Genomic DNA, 8444 nt, shown 5'->3' with positions numbered 1-8444 from the left:
AGCTGTTCCGCATTGGCTTTGGTTCATGGTCCTACATGTTGTCAGCCGAAAAAAAGCTGTGAATTTACATTTTAATTACACCTAAGCACCCCCTAAAAATAATTTTTCTTATCAGACTATCCTCGGTTTGAATTACCGGGCTCGGTGCTGGGTTCTCTTTCGCGGCTCGGAAATAAACTACATTACATACTACTACCGAATATTGGTTCCATCACTTAGGTAACAGTGGCTGATGACGTTGCCCACCGCATTCGGCGTGTGGAACGGGAAAGGTGTATTGTATAAATATCAAAAAAGAACCTTCCACCCAGTTCAGTTGATACTCGGGCGGTACAACAAGTGGTGAAAGTGTTATTTAATTTTCCTTCGTCGCTGAATCGCACGGAAAACTCCAACCGGTTGCATCCTATTGTGTGTATGTGTGTGTGATGAAAGTGCTAGACTTACCGACCGGATCGGCGGTGCTTAGAAGATACATATAACCAACCAACAATGTAAGAAGTGAAACATTCGCCTCGAGAGAAGTGCAATATCAGCTGTCGTGTTACAGGAACAGAGAGTCCCAAAGTGGTATCTACCTCAAGAACCTGAACAGAACCTCTCCGGTCTCTAGACAAAACCGAAGAAAATTATCGGTGGAAGGCATATTAAGGCACGGTATCAGCCAACTTGGATGTGTATCAAAATAGAGCAACCGAAACAATAATACATTCGGGAGAGCATAAAATTAGATCATATTTTTGGTTGGTCCCGAAGAACGCGGTTCTCTTATGTGTTTTGTTAGGGATGAGCTCGAAATTCTGCCACGGTGTCACTGATTGTGTGCATATTGTAGCATGGTAATCTTTGGAAAATAGATTTATTCGTTATTTCGTAGGATGAAATTGGGCAATTAAATGTAGAATGAAGAGCTAGGAGCAGTCGTAATTGCAGTATTTACCGCAACTGCGCGGGAATTACCGCATCCGCACTGCAAATTTCACGGCACAGCAGGACCTTTACTATTGCGAATCCAGGAGGAGGGTCCTGGGGACTCCCCCCGAAAATTTTTAATATATTGAGAAATTTTAAACTAGTTTGAATTTTATATTAGTATCAAACTCAAAATCATTTCAACCACCATCGTTCATTTTAAAATCGAAATTTCGATCCCCTCCCGAAATTTTTTCCGGGTTCCGCCCCTGCACAACAAGATCGAAAAATTCGATTGTTTTTGCTTATATCAATAGATAAATCGAAGAATATATCACAACAATCTTTCATATAGCTTCTTTAAGATTCTAACACACAATATTACCAGAAAACCGGTTTTATTCATTTCAGTTACACGTTAAAATCAAAAATTCATGCCAAAAATACATAACTTTTTGGAAACCCGCGGAAAAAGTTACGGAAAATCAAATCTTTATTGTTTTTCTAATTTCAACCAGAATTATGAACTGCACTTTTCCCGCCATTCAGGCATCACAATAACTTAATAGTCCTTAACTCCGCCATTTTGTGAAGTTTTTATTTTAGCTTTTCAAATATGTTTATAAATATAGATACATTTTCAAATAACTAGAACCTTTCCTTCCCTGTCTAAAAATCACGAAAACAAGTTTCTTTTCTGTCTCCAAAGCAGTCCATCCCTTAAGTGTGCCTATTAATTTAGTGAATTTTAACATGAAGTACCCAAACAAACGTACAAATGGGAGACAGTCGCCATATCTTGGAATAAACCGTTAAAATAATCCTTAAACAAACTACCAAATAGGTGGTGTAGTCCGTTGCAATAGAAAAAACGCCTTTAATCCACCTAACAGTGTGATGAGACATTTCTTATGATTCTTAGAACTCCCTCTTCGGATTTTGTATCGATCAAATAAACATGGGACAAATCAGTGCGAGAAATTTCGAAAGTCATATCAAATCAATGGTAAAGCGAAAAAATGTCTTTTAAAATAGGCGGATAATCGACTCATAACTAATGCTTTTAGCTTTGTGAACAAAATGTTTAAGCTCTTCATTCAATGGTATGGAAAATCTGAATTTCCCTTAAGGCTGCTGGGCCAAAAAATCGAAATAAGATATTACGTATATTTGAAGTACATATTTAATGGCGTTTATTCATATTTTCATGCCGATCTGAGAACATGAACTGAAATTGCAAGGAAAGGATCGAAAGGAACACGTACAATGTATGCTACCGATGCCTTGTTTGCTGTGTAAAACTTGTTTAAATAGTTAAAAAATACTTTTAATACGAATCAACATAAATGCTAGAACCACCTATAAACATATGGTGCCACAGTTTTTCTCAGGGCAGACATGTGCGAAACACAGAGCAGAACACACGAACATGGTAGTAGTGTCCATTGAGAAGCTGCGTCGAAATAATTTGTTTGTTCCGTGTTTACCTATTAGGAAAGTTTAGCGTTGGCTGATCGACTAGTTATTCCGTTTATATCAGCCCCTTTCGAGGTTCTACCATGAAGTAAAGAGTATTTTTGAATTTTCTCTGTTACGAACAGTGACAGTGAAAATTAGAATTTCTTTCGATTGCAAAATCTATGATTATTCAACACCAAATAAATTACAGCTATTGGCTTCTTTTACAAAATCATTTTTATTGTGATTTACAGAATTTGTTACATAATTGTTGAGAATGTGTCCTAACAGATCGTGCAAAAACCTGAATATTCGATTCAGCAGAGCAGCAATAATTGACATTGAAAACAACTCGGCAACCTAAACAGCCAAACATTTTCCTTTCGAGAATGGTTTTGTGGTCATAATAAGGACCACAATTTTAAGAGCACTTTTCGTTGGCTTCTGCTAGCGGGGAGCATTCCTTTCTTCAAGGTACTAACAATTTATTTTCATACCGGCTGGAACCTTCGTTTGAACCGGTCACAAATCTTGATAGCTCCTGGTTTACCTAAAGTTTTTCAACAGCAACAGTCTTTCTCAAGGCTACCTATATTTTCGCTCGATCAGTCTTTCTCAAGACTACCTATATTTTTTCGACAATTAGTCTTTTTCAAGACTACCTACTTTTTCTACTCAATCAGTCATTTTCAAGACTAAAACATTTTTCAAGAACAATTCAGCCTAAAGAAATATTTAATTCTTCCAACATGCCTGGGTGCTCCCAGAAAGACCGTGTGCCAAAAATTAAAGCTAACCGGAAAAGGATATCTTCTGCACCCGAAAATTCAATTGACTGCAGCAACTCATTCGATGTTTTATCCGAATGTGAAGCTGATGAAATTTCTAAATTTCCTCGCATTGCGCATAATGCCAATGAGAAGAAAACGCAATCACCTCCGCCTATAACAGTGATGATCTCCGTCCGACTTCAAAGCCTTTCGAACAGAGCTTTCGACGTTCCTTCCGGACGTGAAAGTCTCTTTTCAGATTGGCCGAAGAGGAGAATGTCGAGTTACAGCGGAGGAATTGGTTGGCCACAAACAACTACTCCAGTATCTTACGGAGAAGTTACATAAATTTTATTCATATGATTTCCAGACAGAAAGGCCATTCAAAGCTGTCTTGGAAGGGCTACCACAAGGTCAAAGCTTGGATGAAATATCCAACGAATTGAAAAATTTACTTGGCTTTTTTTTCCCTCACAAGTTATTCTTATGAAGGGAAAGGCTAGCGGCGATAACACGCCAGTACGCTATGGAATTATCCAGGAGTTTTATTTAATTCATTTTAACCGTAATGAGGTTAATAATTTGAAAGTATTTGAAAAAGCACATTTTATGTTCCACGAGCGAGTAAAGTGGGAACATTATAGACGACATGGGGGCAGAATTCAAAATCTGACCCAGTATCGTAGACGCCAAGGCTTTGGGCGCGGCACAAAAAAATTGTCATTTGGATTCCAAATGTATGATCTGTGGTGATAAATTGCACACGAAAGATACTTGTCCGGTGAAAAAACCACAAATAGTTTCAAATGCGCCAATTGTAGCGAAAATCATAAATCGAATTTCTAAGGTTGTCCTGTTCGAGAAAAAAATATAAATTCTCGTTCTGGACAACAAAAACAACAAATAAAAAAGTACCTACTTCTTCAGGTACACTTCAAGAAAACACGTCCAAACGTGTTAATCCGATTCAAAATAGATTAACAACTTCTTCTACCTCCGTCACACCATCCTACAATGGTGTGTCATCTTATGCTTCAGTGGCAGGTAACAATGCCAAAATAACGGCTACCCCTACCACGCCTACAAACTCGTTTGCACCCACCGCTTCCTTTAGTCCAATGGATCTAGGTAGCGTAACGGAAGAAAAGTTGAAATACTTGCAGGACTCTATGTTACCTATGACTATTGCCATGTTAAATTCTACCTCCATGTTTGAAGCTTTTCAAGCGGGTGGGAATTTGCTAACAAAATTGTAATGAAATTAAAATATAACAATGACTTTAAATAATCATTTAAATTTATTAAATTGGAATGCTCGTTCATTAAAAATGTGCGAAGACGAATTTTTCAACTACTTGGGGATACCTAATGTGCATATAGCCGTTGTGACCGAAACTTTTTTTAAACCAAATACTAAATTGAAGAGTAACTCTAATTTTGTTATTCATCGATTTGATCGAATTGTTGGATTCGGCGGAGGAATCGCAATAGCGGTTAATCGCAGGATCAAACATTCCTTTACGCCGTCTCTTGACACCAAAGTGATTGAGAGTTTGGGTATCGAAATTGAAACTGATCTTGGTATCATTTTTATTGCTGCAGACTATTTGCCTTTTCAGTGCACTGGCGAGCAAATTAATTTCTTGAAAGGAGACTTACAAAAACTTACAAGAAATCGGTCGAAATTTTTCATAATCGGTGATTTTAACGCCAAACACCGAGCCTGGAATAATGCTCAAAGCAATTCCAACGGTAAACTACTTTTTAATTATTGCTCTGCAGGTTATTATTCAATTTTGTTCCCGAATGGTCCTACGTGCTATTCGTCTGTAAGGAATCCATCAACAATTGATTTGGTTTTGACAGATCAAAGTCACCTTTGTAGCGAATTGATTACACATGCTGACTTTGATTCTGATCATCTTCCAGTAACTTTTACACTTTCTCAAGAAGCTGTTTCTAATCCCATTAGCTCAGTGTTCAATTATCACAAAGCGAATTGGGAAAGGTACAAAACTTATATTGAGAATAATTTTAATCATGACCTTGATTTACAAAATAAAGCTGACATTGATACGGCATTACAAAATTTAAGTATATCTATAGTTGATGCTAGAAATTTATCAGTACCGACAACACAGAAAAAAATTAATACTTCTATTATTGACGACGACCTTCAACTTCTGATTCGCTTGAAGAAGGTTCGAAGACGTCAATATCAACGTTCTCGTGATCCTGCTATGAAATGTATCTATCAGGATCTACAAAAAGAAATTAAGCATAGATTCACACTCTTAAGAAATGAAAATTTCGCGAAAGAGGTTGAACAAATCAAGCCAAATTCTAAACCTTTCTGGAAACTTTCCAAGGTTCTTAAGAAACCTCAGAAACCAATTCCAGCTTTGAAGGAAGGTGACCACATACTTCTTACAAACGAAGAAAAAGCTCAAAAACTCCGAAGTCTTACAAAAATATGAAAACGTTTCAAATCAAGTATTGTCTCTAGACGATATTGTTGAAACAAACTATGATGAGATCAAATCCATCATAAAAACGCTTTTAATCCACCTAACAGTGTGATGAGACATTTCTTATAACTCTTATCACTCTCTTCTGATATTATATCGTATGAGAACATTTAAAACTTGATGCTTCGCGATGTTTTTGATAACACATACTACATGGGATTGTGGCAGGACACAGAGAATCGCTCAAATCAGCATAGGACAACATCAGTGCTAGAAATCTCAAACCAAATCAATGGGAAGGCGAAAAAATGGCCCATAAAATAGACATACAAACGAATTATTGCTAAGGCTCTGTTAATAAAATATCTAAATTCCTCAATCAATGCATTGTGGTGGGAAAACTGAATTTTCCTAAAGGGGTTATGTATATTGTAATGAGCCAAAAAATTGATTTTTTTTTGAATCGAAATGATGTTTATACTTTACTCAAATTTCCAACGCGACTGAGACCTAAAAATCAACGCTTTTTCTGGAAAAAAAGCGAAACTAGCAGTGACACCATTCAAAGAAAATCAACAGTGAATATTTCCAGACTTGGTTTTATTTCCTATTTAAGAACTATTGTGTTTTTTACATCCTAGATTGCATGATTCAGTGATCGAAACCCAAAACTTCATGAAGTATTTGAAATTATTAAATTAAAATTTGTGTTTGCTATTGAAATTGACAAAATGATAGTATCGCCCCTTTGACGATTGTTTACTTTTTCGGTCCCACCTATCAGCATTGAAGTATCGCCCTTACGTTTTTTTACAATACCAATTTTACAATTGGTGGGGGTTTGGTGAAAATCGATCTAACTGTCCAAACGGCATAATTCCGAAACCGTAATTTTTGAAGTTTTAAAATTATGCAGAATTAATTTTTCAGAAAATAGTAACAGAGTTCGTGTTTTTAGCGAATTTGTTGAGACTTTATTGTAGTCATGAATATTAACCTGAGAAAATTCACCATAAATACTTCTTGGACGATATACCGCCAAAATTATTTTATCAAATGATGCGCTGTTTAACGTTTGTAAAACTCATCGAAGATACTAAACCTCCGAAATTGGCGGTTTAAAAATGATGTTATCTTGACCTTAAATTACTGTTTTTGAACGTTTGACCTATACATATAATTGGTCATACAACAAAAATCAAATTCTCATCAAAATCGATCAGGACCTGCTAGAATCGAATGGAAATCGTCATTTTTCATAAATTTCTCTCTACATTCGGAAAGTATTATCCTCGTTATTAATCATATTACGTTTGCGTCTCAACTCGACGCATTCCCAAAATATAAACCTGTTTTAATCCACCTAGTGGTGCAATTGTGCTTGTCTCACTTGTCCAGACTACGAAGGTTATGTTCAATAAAATGGTGGAAATGAATATTTCATGTTCAGTACGATTTGCACATACATACAATGGATCGACAGCCACGATCTTGAGATACTATGTGATACTGAAACATCGCTTGACCGCCGCTGGTTTCAAGCGATGTTTCAGTATCACATAGTAAGATCCGGGTCCTGCCGAAAATGTTCAACTTGTTAAGAAATTTTAAACTAGTTTTATTTTTAAAATAGCAACCACTCACTGCATACTCCCTCCGGGCCGGTATGATTGACGATTTTTAGAGTGATTGCATAACCTTTCTGTATGAGAAAGGCAAAAGGGGGTGGGCGTGGCGTAGTTGGTAAATCGATTGCCTTGTACTCAGCGCACCTGGGTTCGAGTCCCGACCCCGCACATAGGGTTAGAAATTTTTCACAAGAGATTTTTCTAACCCGAAGAGGCGAATGACCTCAAGGTTAAAACCTCTATAATAGAAATTAAAAAAAAAAGGCAAAAATGTACCAAAGTCCAAAAAAATCAATTTTTGTCAAACATTATTTTTTTCGAGTTTACATCCAATCTCGATGTTTCATGCATTATAAAGTCATTTGGCATCAAAAATACAAATTTGATTTTGAAAATTTTTCATTTCAGTTTATATGGGAATTTGCTGTGTGATTGCACTCTTCAACTCGTAACTCCGGAACCGCAAGTCCAATCAATAAAAAATCAATTGCAGCCGATGGGAAGGTTGTACCTTTCATTTGAGACTAACTTTGTGCAAATCGATCCAGCCATCTCTGAGAAACAGAGGTCACATATTTTTCCACATACACACATACATGCATACACACAGACATTTTCCGATCTCGATGAACTGAGTCGATTGGCATATGACACTCGGCCCTCCCGGTCGGGATTAGATTGACGAATTTTAGAGTGAATGAGAAAGGCAAAAACATGTTTAGCAAATGTTGAAAGTTATGCATTTTTGGTGCGCAGTTCTATGTTTCATAGACATTAAATCAATTTTTACTTCGCTTCCTATTAAATAAAGACCCTTATTACAGTACATCTCTACAAAAACGAGCTCAATTTGAAAAGAAATCTGAGGATCATGATTGAAAATAGAACTCTGGAATTTTCTATTGGAATGTTTTCAGGCAGGATTTTGATATTGATGCAATTAGACAACTGTGAAATCAAGACCAATAGATCAGTTACATATCAGGACTCCATTCCGACAATTTATCAAAAGTCCTCATGATGTTTGCAACAACAGAATATCAATGTACGGATCAGATAATTGTTATTGTAATATTGAATTAAATCAGTCTGCATCAATAAATTTTCAACTTCAATCCAATTTTTTTGTGGGTGTGGTGGGGGGGGGGGTGGCGTTGTATGGTGTTAAACCCCAAAACCTTCCCTTGGCTACGCCGTTGCTTGGAGTT

The sequence above is a fragment of the Topomyia yanbarensis genome, chromosome 3 (genome assembly GCF_030247195.1).
Source record: "Topomyia yanbarensis strain Yona2022 chromosome 3, ASM3024719v1, whole genome shotgun sequence".
NCBI lineage: Eukaryota > Metazoa > Arthropoda > Insecta > Diptera > Culicidae > Topomyia > Topomyia yanbarensis.
Note: the sequence above shows the minus strand (reverse complement) of the source record.